The sequence below is a fragment of the Castor canadensis genome, chromosome 11 (genome assembly GCF_047511655.1).
Source record: "Castor canadensis chromosome 11, mCasCan1.hap1v2, whole genome shotgun sequence".
In the NCBI taxonomy this organism is placed as follows: domain Eukaryota; kingdom Metazoa; phylum Chordata; class Mammalia; order Rodentia; family Castoridae; genus Castor; species Castor canadensis.
Window position 1 is genome coordinate 17,892,774 of NC_133396.1, and position 15,350 is coordinate 17,908,123.

The 15,350-nt window shown below is 43.8% G+C and overlaps 1 protein-coding gene and 2 non-coding genes across 15 annotated transcripts in view; 1 reads left to right on the top strand and 2 right to left on the bottom strand.

Annotated features, from left to right (window-relative positions):
• The window catches only part of Dcakd (dephospho-CoA kinase domain containing), a 30,881-nt gene extending 15,659 nt beyond the window's left edge, over positions 1-15,222 (bottom strand). For 4 of the 13 annotated variants that reach the window (XM_074045613.1, XM_020171728.2, XM_074045611.1 and 1 more), the window contains exons 1-2: positions 14,977-15,222; positions 12,872-12,933 (exon numbers count right to left, since the gene is read on the bottom strand). The gene's annotated coding sequence lies outside the window, so the exon portion shown is untranslated. Of the gene's footprint in view, positions 1-647; positions 786-6,510; positions 6,847-12,871; positions 12,934-14,976 lie in introns of those variants that run through there. The other 9 variants (XM_074045617.1, XM_020171718.2, XM_074045615.1 and 6 more) reach the window with 6 other exon arrangements.
• On the bottom strand, positions 4,302-4,412 carry LOC141414311 (U6 spliceosomal RNA). Its single transcript, XR_012439371.1, has one exon. It is a non-coding gene; the product is annotated as a U6 spliceosomal RNA (small nuclear RNA).
• Positions 5,173-5,246, top strand: Trnaa-agc (transfer RNA alanine (anticodon AGC)). Its single transcript has one exon. It is a non-coding gene; the product is annotated as a tRNA-Ala (tRNA).
• Positions 15,223-15,350: the final 128 nt, after the last annotated feature.

Consider the following 15,350-nt stretch of genomic DNA (forward strand, 5'->3'; position numbering starts at 1 on the left):
GCTTTCCTTTCCTTATATCCATCATGCTTTGAAGTTTTTTTTTGTGTGTGTTGTAAGTATTTTAAAGTGTTAGATAAAAAAGTTTCAAGATGCTATGAATCATGTCTAATTTGTACCAATCTTCCTGTTTAATGTCTATCACTTACTAGGTAACGTTGACCAAATTACTTAACCTTTCTTCAACTCAGTTTCTTCTTCTGCAAAATGGAGCTAATGCCATCCACCTCTCTGAGGTGCTATTCACAGGAAGTCTCAGAATAGTACCAGGAACACACTAAGCACTCGATCCATGGTCCTACTACTTTTTAGAAAGTGTTTGATAAGTATAGAGTGAATGAATGACCAAATGATTCCATGACCTGGCCTAGGTATCAGTCCAGAGAAGGAGAGGGGAAAACACTGGGATCACATTCTCCTGTTTAGTAGCAAGGCAGAGGCTAGAATCAGCCTCCCAGCTGTCCTTCTGGCCATTTTATGGTGTTTGCTGGCAGAAAAAAAATGGAAACAAACAAAGCACCCAATAGGTTAAACAGAACAAGGAACTGATATCTGAATGGCTACTCTCTCTTTCTTTCCATAGGACAGCTGAGGACTTAAGTGAGAAGCAAGTTCTACTGCTTCACATCTCCCAATCAACAACCCCAAACCTGCTTGCACCAGGCCAGGACCTGGCTGCTCATTAGTTTGTTTCCTCCTCTGCAGCTCTCAGATGTCACACTGGGCATGCCTGGCCTGCCAGCCACTTCTCCTTTGAATTGCTTTCCAAAGAGGATGTATGTATTTTCCTGCAATGATCAATATAATCATTCATGAAAATGAGTCATTCCTGCCTGGGGACCCAATTATTTTCTCATGGAACCAATGGTTGCAAAAATATATTGTTTCCCAGTTAACTACTAAGTGCTATTTTTATACCATTTTCCCACTCCTAATCTTTCATTATAGGTGAGGGGTTGCTGTTTAAACCTCCAAGTTCTCTTCTCTGCTAGGCCTATTAAGTCACCACTTCCTCCAGGCTGCCAATTACCTGGAGAGAGCCACAAGAGGAGGTGCTGGGGTCAGTCTCTACTTCCTCCTCCTCTGGCCAACACCAAGGGATGGGAGGTGACAGGTCTCACTCCATTGGGGCACCCTCCAAGCAGAAACCATTACTCCAAAGAATGTCTAGAGTTGGCAAGGGGTGTCTATGCTGACATTTATGCAGAAAAAGAGTCAGAGGGAAGGGCCACTTTTAGAGGCTTTGCAGTCAAAAGGACCTTGGTTGGGATTTCAGCTGCCCTTTAACTAGCTAAGTGGCCTTGGGCAATTTTCTTCAGCATTTAGAGCAGCTCTTTACTTGAGTGAAAAGATGAGATTAATAATGACTACTCACAGAGGTCTTGTCAGCATTAAATGAGGTGACAGAGATCAGTCACCTCATTGTCCCAATTCAGTGTGTGGTGTCACAAGTCACTGCAGTCTACGTTCCCTAAACAGCACCTCCACTTGCTCAGGCTCCAAGCCAGCACTGTGGTAGGCACCTGTAATACTGGCTACTCCCAAGGCTGAGGCAGGAAGATTGATGGATTGCTTGCTCCTGGGATTTTGGGGCCAGCCTGGGCAAGACAGTGAGATCTTGTTTCAAAAAAAGCAGCAGCAGGACTCGCTAAGTCAAAAACCTTAGAATCCTCTGTTTCCTCTCTCAGTGCCCCTGCCAGCCCTACCTCCCACTTCCAGAACCTAAACAGACATGCCATGCCAGTGTCATCTCACTTCTGGATCACTGTAGCAGCCTCCAGGTTATTTCCTTGCTGCCACCTTTGCCCTCCAACAATTGGTTCCTAATACAGCAGCTAGTGTGACCTTTTAGAATGCAAGTCAGCTCAGATCCAGCCTCTGCTCAAAACCCTCTAGGAGCTCTCACCTCACTTCAGCACAAGCCATGATTGACACAGGTTATATGGGACCCCTAGACCTCCCCTAGATCACCCCCCTTGCTGCCTCTTGACTGAACTGAACACACTCCCACTTCTGCTGTGGACATGCTGTTCCTGCAGCATGGAAAGTGTTTTCCCCAAGGGACTGCATGGCTTGAGTTCTCTGCCCAACTGCCCTTCTCTTCACAGCATTTACTACCTTAACATCACCTATTATACTATATAGCTATATGTTTACTGTACTCTGCCTCTTTCCCTAGAAGCTGGGCATAAAACTATACTTGAGGTGCCTAAAACAGAGCCCGACAAGCAGAAGGCCCTTAAAATATATTTGTTGACTGAATATAAAAAGTGTGTGGCAAAATGTCCAGCTTCTGGGTAAGCAGGAACTCAACATCAACTGTTTTAAAATAACATCTGTTCCAGAAAACCTCAGAATCATGAAACCTTTTCCACATCACTTGCCACCCCCACATTCCTGAGCTGACATTATCTTGGACTCACAGATGAGGAAACTGAGACAGAGTACCTAGTTCCTCAGTAGGCAGAACCTGAGTGTTAAAAGCAGCCATTCGTCCATTGCTTGAACACTTCCTAGACAAGGACATCCTTGATCTCATCTGATCAGCACAAAAACCCAATGAAACCAGTTCTTTGATTTATTCCCATTCTAAAGGTGAGGAAATGGTAGTTAAAAAGAAGATAGAGCAGGGCTTGGTGGCGCATGTATGTAATCCCAGTACTTGGAGGCAGAGGCAGTAGGATCACAAGTTTGAGGTCAGCCTGGGCTACATAGTAAGATCCTAAACCCCCCTCCCCACCAAAAAAAGTCAGGGTATTTGCCCACAGTAGTTCCAAGTGGTCTTCACATTGGGGAATGAGAACTCCTGGGGAATGCCTTAAGATTTTCCAAGGGGCACAAAGGCACAGTGTAGAGGAAACAAATTTCCAACTTGATTCCCATGGAAGCTCCCTATAGGAATAGACTAGCCAAAGTGCCTGTAGGCCCTCCTTACCCAGCTCACCCACCTCCCAGGTTTCAGAAAATGGCCTACCTACTCAACTGTGCCAAATCTTACTGCCCTACAGTGCAAAACTCCAGAGCACCACAAAGGAGCAATTCAAAATACCAGTTTTCATGTGGAGAATGTGACTACCCACAGTGACTTGTAATAAATCCTTGCCTTGCCTTCAAAAGTTGAAGGAGGATCATAAAAGAACTGTTGGCCAATAGATCATTAATAAATGATTTGATAATCGAGCACTACCTGATTTTCTTGCTCATAATTGTGAAGGTGGTCAAAGAATTGCGTGATATTGCCACAAATTTTTTTTTCAATTCTTGTGTATTTAGTTTACATGGACAAACTTTTTTTTTTTTTGGTAGGTCTGGAGTTTGAACTCAGGGCGTCATACTTGCAAAGCATGCACTCTGCCCCTTGAGCCATACCTCCAGTCCATTTTGCTCTAGTATTTTGGAGCTAGGATCTTATGAACTATTTGCTTAGGCTGGCCTCAACCATATTCCTCCCAATCCCAGCCTCCCAAATAGCTAGGATTATAGGCATGATAGGATTACAGGTACCCAGCTTTATTCTTATTTATTTATTTATTGGTGCTGGGGATAGAACCCAGGGTCTCACACACATTAGTCAAGCGCTGTACCACCGAACTATACCCTCAGCATCATTCTAGTAAATACACATTGATACTTGAACTAAAAATGAAAAGAAGCATTTCAAATAAAACTTTTTAACAATTACCAAAACACAGTTTTGTTTTATCAGTATATTTTACAGCCATAAAAACTCAATCCAAAATAATACTCTAATCATAACACATAATTTTTTAAAATGTTTTAATTTTGCAGGTATTTTTGTTGCAAAGAAGTGGGATGAAAAATCAAAGGTTTTCAAGCATAAAATCTATTTATAGTTAAAAAAACTTTCTGAGGAAACAAACTGGAAATACAAGCTCAAGAAAGAAAATGGGCTGGGTATGGTGGTACATGCACATAATCTTACCACTTGGGAGACTGAGGCAGGAGGAACATGAGTTCCAGGCCAGCCTAGGTTACACAGTAAGTATGTAGCCAGCCTGGGCTATATAACAAGACCCTGTCTTAAAAAAAAAAAAAAGGATGTAAAATTTACTTTATTAAATAAAAACTGCTTCACTTTTCTTTTCAAAGGATCAGGGAAATAAAATCAAATCATTATGGTATTTAGATTCTACTGAGCAAATTTAAGTGAATAATGTTAACTGTTACTCTAAAAATGTCAATATTTACAATGAACTGGAAATCATAACCACTGCAACTATTGAAACTTTCAGGGAAAAATTTTAGCTGTCAATCTAAAAATGTGACAGCCAGATAGTTTTTTTTAAAATATGGAATGCTTCATGAATTTGTGTGCCATCCTTACACAGAAGCCATGCTAATCTTCTCTGTGTTGTTCCAATTTTTTCTAGTATGTGTACTGCTGAAGCAAGCACCCAGCCAGATAGTTTAAAAACAAAATTAAACTCCTTGCTTCATTGCCCTCAGCTATCAGTCCTAATCTTTTCTGCTTAAGGTATAGGTACCAAACCAAGAGAGGTCCTGAAGCCCTTAAAATGTTTCACCCAAGAGGACAGATTCAGATTTTTGCTGAAGTTAAGAGGATCTGGTGAGAATCTAGGGCTTTTACCGGATAAAATCTCCACTTCCTATTCATTAAAAGTCTGCCACTTCCTATTCATTAACCAGATCTCTAATCTTTCACCGGTTCCTATGCTGGCACTCTTACACACCAAATAATATGATTTATTCAGGTGAAATCAGCATCTCCCTCCTGCAACAAAACAAGATAAAATCATGTTTAAAACATAAAACACAAAAGAAAGGAATGGGGTGTAACTCAAGTGGTAGAGCACTTGCCTAGCAAGTACATGGCCCTCAGTTCAATCCCTAGTACCACCAAAAGCAAAAAAAAATCAGAAAACAAAACAAAAACCTTCATAAAACATATTCAAAGACTTCCATTTCCCCACCTTTAAGATTGGGACGGGGAGGGGGGGTGGCGGGAGGTGGCCCAAACAATGTATACACATAATGATAAAATAAAAATAAATAATAAAATAAAAAAATAAATAAAGGACAAGCGGGGCGCTGGTAATCCTAATTATAAGCAGAGATCAGGAGGATTGCAGTCCAAAGCCAGCCCTGGCAAATAGGTGTCGAAAAAACCCAACACACAAAAAAGGCTGGTGGAGTGGCGGAGTGGCTCAAGTGGTAAGAGCGCCTGCCTAGCAAGCGTGAGGCCCTGAGTTCAAACCCCAGTTTCGCTAAATAAATAAATAAAATTGGGATATAAACTGGGCAGCATACCGAAGAAGAAGGAAAAAAAAACTGGAAGGGTGGCTCAAGCGGATCTTAGAGCGCCTGCTTTTTAAGTCCGAAGCCGAATTCAAAACCCCAGTTCCACCAACAAACAAAATTGGGATATAATATGATATAACATTCGGATAGTAATTTTCCCTTACCTAAGGAAGAGCAAAATTGCTTAAAAAACTCCATAAGCAGCTAGGTGCTGGTGGCTCACATCTGTAATCCCAGCTCCTCAGGAGGCAGAGATCAGTAGGATCTCGGTTGGAAGCCAGCCCAGGCAACACTTCACAAAAAAGGGCTGGTGGGGTGGTTCAAGATGTAGGCCCTGAGTTCAAGCCCCAGTGCCACACACAAATTAAAAACAAAACAAAAACTCCATAAGCAAACATAACCAGAAATGCCAATACCGGGGCTGGGACAATAGCTCAAGTGGTGGAGGGTCTGCCTTGCAAGCACGAGGCCGTGAGTTCAAGCCCCAGTACCACACACACACACAAGGAATGCCAACACCTCCTCTGAGAAACAGGCAGGTGGTCTGAAGCCTTTTATATAAACATTTTACATTTAAATTTCATTTTTTGATTTCTTGAGTCAGGGTCTTGCCATATAGCCCAGGCTAAATTCGCGTTCCTCCTGTGAGGCTCTCTTTACTAGCGGGTGAATGGGAGATCCAAGCCACCCCCAGGCTTAAACTAAGCTAAAAACTTTATAGACGACCAACCAGTCTAGTCTCCCTGGGGAGAGGAAGCCAGAAATGAGGTCTGAAAGTCTGAATACTGGAAGATCACGCAGCGAAAACAGCAGCTATCCGGGCTCTGGAAGTGGCAGAAGCTGTATTCAAAAATCAAACCTAGGTCTGACTGACCACAGTTTTAAAGCGCAATGGCTTTGCCCTGACCGTGTGTTTCAACGCAGAATTTCCACCCATACTACTTGTGAACTTTCCCTTTTCTCCGTTTCCACATCTGTACAACCGGGGAAATAACACCTTGCTTGGGAGGGCTACTGTCAAAACAATGATAAAAGCGCTTCTCTGCCCCAGTGTCAGCTACACAGGGTGTGCTTTTAAAAAAGCCGCGCCGTGATTCTGCGCGTCCAGAGCCGGGCCTACAGCCAGCCCCGCAAAGCCGGAGGCGAACAAAGCAACTCTGCGCTGCAGTCGCCCGCCCAACCCACCTTCTCCCGCGACCCGCTCGCTCCCGCCGCCCCCAAGGCGCTACGTACCCGGGCTCTCACGGCCTAGGCAGCGGTCGCTCGCCCAATCTCCGCGGCGCTTACTGGCTGGCTCCCGGCGGACAGGCGGGGCTCGGGTGCGAGCACGCGAACCCGACCTCAGACCAGCGGAAGGGACGTAGCCGAGGAGCGGCAGATGGGGCGGAGCGGAGCCCAAGAACCACGGACTAGGTGGGCGTGTCCCTGCCGACCTCGCAGAGGGTCAGAGATTTCAGTGCTCTGCAAAATCCTAGCTTCCAGTTCAGACTCACGATGGTAGTTATGACAGTTTACGGAACACTTTGTACCTGGCTGGTGTTAAGAGCACTCTGTAGGCATTATCTCAATCCTCACACTACTTAAGGCGGCTGAAACAGTCACGTGATTGAAGAGCCGCTATTCTGTCCATACTTAGCCTCTCATCCTGCCTCCTCTTAAAGTGGGCAGGTTATTGAAAGAACTGGAAACAACCAAAAGCGCCTAATGAATTATATGAATTAATTAATGCATTACATAAATCCATTAATGCATTACATGAATTCATTAATGAATTATACGAATGCATTAATGAATTATATGTAGTAGGCAATCCTTAATTAACTCATACTCTGCCTCCTTTCCTTCTCCCTAAACTATCTCTGCCCTCTACTTCCTTTAACCAATCTATCTTTACCACTAATATACCCAGTGCGTGGCCAATGAGGATTCAATATACTGAATGAAGAAAGAAGTAATTTAAATCTTTCTCTGGTGACCCTAGTCCCTGAAACTTTCTCCTTGACTTCAACAGTCAAGGACACCAAATACATAGGATTCTTTTTCTTGTTTGATACAGGTTTCTTGCTATGTATCCCGGGTTGGCCTGGAACTCACAAATAGGATTCTATATTATGATAAAAAGAGCCACTTAGTCCAAACATCCTGACTCTGTGTGTCTCCTCATTATCTCTGCTGTCTATACTTGGATGTATTCACTGGCTTTCAATACAGCTTCTTGCTGGTTTTGTTTGGTAGTGGTACTGGGGTTTGAACTCAGGGCCTTGTACTTGCTAGGCAGGTGCTCTACAACTTAAGCCGCACCCCCAATGTCTTTTTTGTTGATGGTGCTGGAGTTTGAACTTAAGGCCTGAAGCCCAGCTTCTTGCTATTTTCGAAGTTCAGTCCTGTTCCCTAGATAAAAGCTCTCCTGGTTCTAAGCTACAGAATCATGAAGAACAAATCTAATTTTTATCCTATAGAGTCAGATTTAATGTCTCAGTCTCCTTCATTGAACAATTTACAGATAATCTAGTTCATGGCTCTAAGCCTTTGTACTACTTTATAACATCAGAGGGATACCCACACTCCCATCACATAAGTATGGCCGAACATTCCTACCTGCTTTGCCCTCCAAAATTATCCCAATCCACCTGGAGCATATTGTATGGAAACCTCTCTAGATGATCCCACTTTTTCCAGTTACTGCCGTATAGTATTGGGAACCATTGCTATATAAGAACAGCCTTGTCCTTTTTTTTTTTTTTTTTTTTGCGGTACTGGGGCTTGACCTTGGGGCCTACACCTTGAGCCTCTCCACCAGCCCTTTTTTGTGAAGGGTTTTTTTCAAAATAGGGTCACATGGAACTATTTGCCCAGGCTGGCTTCTAACCTCTCGATCTTCCTGATCTCTGTTCCTACATAGCTAGAATTATAGGTGTGAGCCATCAGTGCCCAGACAGGCCTTGTCTTTGACAGAGATATATGTGTGGTCCAATCCACAAGAGCAGCTGCAGTCTGCCCTGGGATAATCCCAGAGGAAAGGCTGGAGGGTTACTGCAGGGCTTCAATCCAGGCTCTTCCTCAGCCTTTGCAGTCTTAAGGTGATGCCACCAAGAGGTTTTTTTTTTTAGTTCAAATACATACCCTCCATTATTCAGGACAGAAATGGTAACCTTTGAGCTGGCTTCAGCTGAGACCTGTCCACAGTGATTTCATTTCATCCTGACAGTGACCAGCATCTTAGTCCCCTCTGTGTCTTTAGCATTTAGCATGACAGCTGGACTTAGAGCACTGCTTCAAGTTTTGTTTGATGAACAACCCTGAGTCATTAGAAATGACTCCTTTGACTCCTGGTTCTTAAAACTAATTTATTTTCCATGTGTTTATTTTAAATAAATATTAATAAGCAATTAAATTTATACTACACTTCACAAATACCATTAATATTTATCCTTTATTTAAAAGTTTCCAGCAGGCTGGAGGTGTGGCTCAAGTGGCAGAGCACATGTCTAGCAAGCATGAAACCCTGAGCTCAAACCCCAGTACCACCAAAAAAATAAAAGCTTCCAAAGCCAGGTGTAGTGGTGCACTCCTGTAATCCCAGCATTTGGGAGGCTGAGGCAGGAGGATTGAGAGTTTGAGGTCAGCCTGAGCTGCATAGCAAGACCCTTTCTCAAAAAAAAAGCTTCCAAAAACCCTCCTGTAAGTCCTCACCAGTTGGAGGATAAGTCCAAACTTCTTAGCCTGAAATTTAAGGCCTTTCACAACTTAGAAAGATCACCACTCCAGATATATGTCTTACATTTGTTCCTTTGGGAAATGGGACAGAAGAAGGTAATCTACAGGAAATGGGATGGAAGAAGGTAATCTAATTATTATACCCATCTTTGTGTTAAAACATTCAGGTATAAATCTGAACTTGATACTAAATAGTGGTAATCTCTGTCTCCTGAGTAGCTAGGATTACAGGCATAAACCACCAGTATAGCTATTTTTTCTGATTTTACCTCAAATGTCTTCTGGCAGGGAATGCCTGGCATTCTTTCAAATCTACAACACCAAGCAGGGGTGGGACCACTGGGCTCTGGGCCATGTGTCAGGGCTACATCTCAGGAAGCATGGGGTCCCTTCCTAAAATTAAACTCCAAGGGAGACAGGAAGCCGCAACAGACCATCTCCCAAACCTTTATTTCACACCAAATTCACTAGCTCTGTTCCTCAGAGGGAAAAAACCCTCTTACCTAGGACAGACAGGCTGCTGGCCAATATGATTTTTGTTTGTTTCTGGGGTTTGAACTCAGGGCTTTGCACTTGCAAGGCAGTGCACTTGAGCAGTTGAACCAATATGGTTTTTTGTTTTTTTTTTTGTGGTACTAAGGTTTGCATTCAGGACCTCATTCTTGTTAGGAAGATGCTCTATCACTTGAGCCACTCTGCCAGCCCTTTTTGGGGGCAGTTTTTTTCCAAGATAGGTCTTGAGAACTATTTGCCTGGGGCTGGCTTCAAACCAAGATCCTCCTATCTCTGCTTCCCAAGTAGCTATGATTACAGGCATGATCCACCAGCACCAGGCCAGTATGATCTTTTGCTAGAAAAAAATTGGATCCTATCTATCCCCAGTTAAAAATCCATCAACGGTTCCTAAGTCTTTAGGGTAATCAGGCCCTTCATGGCCTGATTCCTGCCTGCCTTTCCAATCCCAACTTTCAAAATGCTCCTCACTCTCCAGCCACCACTCTCATCATTCTCAGTATGGTACCTCAAAGCACAATCATCTCAGGCAACTGGACTTTCAGTTGGTTTTTGCTTCCTAGGAAAACTCAGGTCATTCATCATTTTCTCCAGTATTCCTTTCTCCAGATAAAGGGACCCTCCTTTGAGCTCCTGCTATACCCTGTGCTCCCTCATGTACAGCACTGTATTTGTCAGTCTGGATACCTCCCAACTTGTGGAGTAAACACAAGTCAGGAACTGTGTTCTCCTGTGCCTGATTCTCTAGTTTCTGCTATAAAACCTAGTATGTCATGATGCTCCAAAATGCTGAATTAATGAATCACAACCTGGCTTATGTCTTTCTAGGCCCACTAGACAAAGAACTATGTCTGACATGCTGGGAGTACAGCAAAGGCTGGGATCTGTGGTTGACATTATGAACAAGTTTTTCTTTAGTTATCATAGTAGTAATGCTGAGTTCTTGAGAAAGAAAATAATTAAGTATTGACTCTCTCCCCAGACACAACTAAGTACTGTGCATGCATGAAGCACTGAAGCTCAGAGGAGAGGTTAAGCAGCTTTCTTAAGGTCACTCATTAATTAGAGGCAGAGCCCAGAGTTACAACTCAGGAAGACACACTCTGTAACCTGCACTTTTTGTTTTAGTTTAGTTTCACTGTATAGCCCATGCTGTTTTGTTTTGTTTTTTATCTCTTCTTTTTTTTTAATTGTTATGCTGGGTGGGGGTACATTGTGGGATTTACAAAAGTTCTTACCCCATGCTGGTCTTGATCTCACTATGTAACTCAGGCTGGCCTCCAACTCTCAATCTTCCTGCCTCTGCCTCCTAAGTCTCAGTTCACAGGTGTGTGCCACCATGCTCAATTCTCTCTCTCTTTTAAAATTTTTTTTCTTCTTTAAATTTTAAAATTCTTTTTTATTTCTTTAAACTTTTTAAAGATTTTCTATTTTTTTCTCTTTTTTTTTTCATTTTTCTTTTATTATTCATATGTGCATACAAGGCTTGGTTCATTTCTCCCCCCTGCCCCCACCCCCTCCCTTACCACCCACTCCACCCCCTCCCTCTCCCCCCACTCAATACCCAGCAGAAACTATTTTGCCCTTATCTCTAATTTTGTTGTAGAGAGAGTATAAGCAATAATAGGAAGGAACAAGGGTTTTTGCTGGTTGAGATAAGGATAGCTATACAGGGCATTGACTCACATTGATTTCCTGTGCGTGGGTGTTACCTTCTAGGTTAATTCTTTTTGATCTAACCTTTTCTCTAGTACCTGTTCCCCTTTTCCTATTGGCCTCAGTTGCTTTTAAGGTATCTGCTTTAGTTTCTCTGCGTTAAGGGCAACAAATGCTAGCTAGTTTTTTAGGTGTCTTACCTATCCTCACCCCTCCCTTGTGTGCTCTCGCTTTTATCATGTGCTCATAGTCCAATCCCCTTGTTGTGTTTGCCCTTGATCTAATGTCCACATATGAGGGAGAACATATGATTTTTGGTTTTTTGAGCCAGGCTAACCTCACTCAGAATGATGTTCTCCAATTCCATCCATTTACCAGCGAATGATAACACTTTGTTCTTCTTCATGGCTGCATAAAATTCCATTGTGTATAGATACCACATTTTCTTAATCCATTCGTCAGTGGTGGGGCATCTTGGCTGTTTCCATAACTTGGCTATTGTGAATAGTGCCGCAATAAACATGGATGTGCAGGTGCCTCTGGAGTAACAGTCTTTTGGGTATATCCCCAAGGTTCTCATTATGTTATCCAGGCTGAGCCTTGAACTTTTTTTTTTTTGCAGTACTGGGGCTTGAACTCAGGGCCTTCACCTTGAGTCACTACTCCACCAGCCCAGTTTTTTGTGTTAGCTATTTTTGAGATAGGGTTTCATGAACTATTTGCCCAGGCTGGCTTCTAATTGAGATCCTCCTGATCTCTGCCTCCTGAGTAGCTAGGATTACAGCTACTCAAGGCGTGAGCCACCGGCCTTGGACTCTTGATCTTCCTGCCTCAGCCTTCCAAGTAGCTAGGATTATAGGTATGTGTCACCGCCAATGGTTGAAACCTACACTTAACCACTACATTGCCTCCAGAAACACCTCAACGGGATAAGAGAAGTATTTAAACCAGGAGCAAATTTCAGAATCCACAGAGCTTCACAGGCATGTCCCTCAGCCATCCTCAGAACCCTGTTGCACCCCACTACCATCATATGATAACCCTGCCAAAATGGGTGGGTAAAAAAATCAGCAGAGCAGGGCGAGGGTGGCTCATGCCTATTATCCTAGCTACTCAGGGGGCAGCGATCAGGAGGACTACAGTTCCAAGCCAGTCCTGGGCAAAACAGTTTGAGAGACCCTATCTTGAAAAAAAAAAATTACAAAAAAGGGCTGGTGGAGTGGCTCAAGGTGTAGGCCCTGAGTTCAAACCCTAGTACCAGAAAAGAAAAAAATGACATGAAACAAGAAGTTTCATGGAAGTGTTGCTTAGTTGCCTAGCACACATGAGGCCCTGGGTTGCATTCCTTAGCACTATTTAAAAAAAAAAAAAGTGATCACATACACTCTATTGTACAATTCAATTTTATTATAGAGAAACCATGGATACTACAAAATCTAAATGAGGATTTTAACTTGAAAAGTACTGAGAGAGGGGGTATGTACCCCAGTTCCCTTGTAACTCTGAAATTCTCAGAGATGCTGGGTTCTAGAACTTTGGACTTACACTTTCATTCTGAACTTGGTCACAACAGCCATGTTGCTTGTCTATACCCAGAGAGGCTCTCCACTGAGCAAAAACTACTCAGTTTGCTTTAAAATATAGGGCAAAATGTTTAAGCTTTGAACCACAAGAATGGCAGGGCCCATAGAGATCAGGAAGTCATTACCTATAATCACTCTTCCTAGTTCACGTCGTTAGTGTTCATTCAACCTCTGCATGTCTGCATGTCTGCGTGGAAAGAAAACACAGGACTGGGAATTAGAATACCCAATGTGAGTTCTGGTCCAAGCTCTGCAACTGGGTATCACTGATTTTGGGGGCAAATACAATTTTCTTCGAATCTCTTTCCCATCTACTTCACAGGGTCATATGAACTAAAGGAGGCGAATTGTTTAGAAAACTAAATCCATCCTTTATTATTATTTCTGACCTCTCATTCTCCAGCAGCTGCATATATGGCATCATGGCTTCTGGTTTTTTATTTAATTATTTATTTTTGTGGCACTGGGTTTGAACTCAGGGCCTACACCTTGAACCACTCCACCAGCCCTTTTCTGTGCTGTTTTTTTTCAAGATAGGGTCTCTTGAACTATTTGCCTCGGCTAGCTTCGAACCACGATACTACTGATCTCTGCCTCCTGAGTAGCTGAGATTACAGGTTGGAGTCACTGGCGCCAACTACAGTGTCTGTTTTATTTTTTGTTTTGCTTTTGCAGTGCTAGGAATTGGCTCACACATGCTAGGTAACCACTCTTACCACTGAGCTATAGCTCCAGCCCCAACATGCATCATGATGTTGTGTTGAAAGCACTTTTTTTTTTGTTTGAACTCAGGGCCTACACCTTGAGCCATTCCACCAGTCCTTTTTTGTGAAGGGCTTTTTCGAGATAGGGTCTTGCAAACTATTAGCCCTGGCTGGCTTCCAACCGAGATCCTCCTGATCTCTGCCTTGTGAGTAACTACGATTATAGGCATGAGCCAATGATGCCCAACAGCAGTCTTGCCCTGGAGTGATGAGTGTGAGTGACAACTTTCAGCCAACGTGGCAGTTTGACTGCCTTCCAAAGTTAATTGGAAATGATTGGGGATAATCTGCAGCTTGAGATCATATATACTTTTCTACTCCTGCCACTGATATATATTAAAAAAAATGTTGACTATATTTAGCTCTATGTTTTATTTGGTTTTCTTTCCCTGAGTCAGATGAGAACTGTTTCTTCCCACCCTACCCTTCTCATGTTGAGAGTTTCCCTAAGACAAAGATCATTTCCCTTTTTGGCCATGCAGCTCTGGATGGTAAGAACTAGTTCTTCCACCACCACCCACCACACCTAACCCAAATAGGAAATCTCTGAGTGGGAATGTCTTTGGACTCTCTTCTCAGAACTATGATGAAATTAATCACAGGGGTGAGACCTGAGGGACTAAGCATTCAAAAAGGCTCAAATAGCTTAGTTACCTTCTAATAACAGTTCCTGTGGGGAATTCCTGTATCAGATAACAGGATTCAGTTTTTTTGTTTGTTTTTTGGTGGTACTAGGATTTGAACTCAGGCCTCACACTTGCTAGGTAGGCGCTCTACTACTGAGCCACCTCACCAGCCAGACAATAGGACTGTTATGGTGGCAAAGAATTAAAAGAGCCTAGAAGCAGGCAGATCCGGATTTGTACACTGGTTTTACAACTTACTAGTTATGTGACTGTGCAATTTGCCAACCTCTCTGGGCCATTTTTTTCGTCTCTGAAAAAGGGGAATGATAGTGGTACCCACATTCTAGGCTTGTTGTGAGGACTATATGAGATGATGTATGAAAAGTCTTACACGGATGCTGGTGTATAAGTGCTCATTAGACTCGCTGTGAGGGCTGGGGTCGTGACTCAAGTGGTAGAATGGGGGGAGGGGAGTATAGAAGCGGGGAAGAGGAGGGGGAGAGGGAGGGAGAGACAGACAGACAGACAGTAGTTGTGGAGGGCCCTTATAGGGAATGACAGGGATAATATGTGTGGAAGAGCTTCATGGAGATCAGTACCTCGCGGCCAACATGCGGAGGGCCCTGCCTGCCAAGCAGTCAAGTCTCCTGGCTCAGGGTTAGTATCCCACACACCACAGTCCGCAGCCTCTCAGGAGGCCTTAGACGGTCAATGACCCAGGTCTGCCTAGAGTCCCGACTGAGGTGTCCAAGAGCAAACCTGGGTTCTCCCTCCAAAAGGGTCCGTGACATTCAGGCTCCCGGCGGGTCGCACCCGCGGGCCTCAGTCTCTCTCACTTACCGGGGAATGGTAACGGTCCTTAACGGCAGCCAATAACGGCTCGCCTGTGGCGGGGGAACTAGCAGGGCAGGCTGAAGTCAAACCTTGGAGTTCGGAGCCTCCACGCCCTAAACCCTAAACCAATATTCAACTACAACTCCCAGTATGCCCCGCGGCCGCCCGGGCTAGAGGGTCGGCCCCGCCAACCTTGCGGCCCACCTTCCCTCAGAGCGCGGCCGAACGCCGGGGATTCCGGGATTGCCGCCCACCCCTTCCAGGACAGCTTCCCCTCACGATTTCTGGGTATTGTAGTCCACCTTGTTCCGGTTTCCCAGGAATAACTACTGTTATGCCGCTCTCTTCCTCACAAAAACTACAAAACCCAGAATAAGGCG